The following is a 1,157-nucleotide window of genomic DNA, read 5'->3' on the forward strand; positions in this document are numbered from 1 at the left end:
TACCATTGGCGGAATCGGTAAGTTACCAGCGTTAACCATGGCGCTATTAGCGCCATTGGTTATCGCCGGAGCCGTCTGTCTCTGATAGCAGTTATACCACTATCCAGCATGAGCCTCTTCACGTTTTTAAATATATATATATATATATATATATATATATATATATATATATATATATATATATATATATATATATATATATATATATCAGAGCATTGCAAAGGAACACAACTGCCTGTATTAGGAGTTCTACAGAGGTGTTACACCTGACTGAATATGAGCTTTACAAAATGGCTCAATTTCCTGCAATAAATACCCACAAATGGAATGCTTATGTGCAGTAGACTTCCACAGAGAGGCATGCCTGTCCTAATTAGAGCTCCACATAGGGGAACAGATTGGTTGCATTAGAGCGCCCCACAGGACAGAACTGACCTGAACTCCACAGAGAGGCACCCCGGGATGCACTATAATAGGTGGGTCTGTCATCTTCCTTACCGCCAGATGTTTTGGCTGTCTGCAATTCTTTTAGTAGTAGGGTGTGCATTTTTGCCCAACTCCTCATGTGTTTTTAAGTTGCCTCTGCAACTCCCTCCACAGTGCTGACATTCTGATAAACGAGACGGTATGTAGGCATACCTTTCCTGTGCTCTACGTGTAGGATGTATGCACAGTTGTTAACCTAAATGTGTGCCTTTAAAATACGTCCTAATTTAGACCTGACTAATTAGAATCTTGATGGTACTATTTATGTTAAAATTAAAACACTGAGGAACGTTTTGACAAAACTTTGGATTCAACTGACATTGTTTCAGGTCCTGAAATATTAGTAAGATTTAAGTGTACACATATTTTGTGGGTTTGGTTGTTAAAATAAAGCAAGCATTTGGCTATATTTGCCTATGTTCTACACGATTCCGGCTAAATAACGGTGTGACATTTGGACTTAAGCGTTATCAGCAAGGAAATGAAACACTCCCCCCCTTTCTCCACTGTGGGATTGGGCGTGAGCATTTTCTCTGCTGACCAGATGACTACATCTACCAGTAGCCCTTGCAGCAGATTTTTATCACCTGCACCTGCGGTGAGCTGCAAGTCCACCGAGCCTCCCTGACGACGTGTATTGGCACAGAAACCGGTCGGAGGAGTACACCAGT

Source organism: Ambystoma mexicanum, chromosome 1q (genome assembly GCF_040938575.1).
Source record: "Ambystoma mexicanum isolate Mex_15411 chromosome 1q, UKY_AmexF1_1, whole genome shotgun sequence".
In the NCBI taxonomy this organism is placed as follows: Eukaryota; Metazoa; Chordata; class Amphibia; order Caudata; family Ambystomatidae; genus Ambystoma; species Ambystoma mexicanum.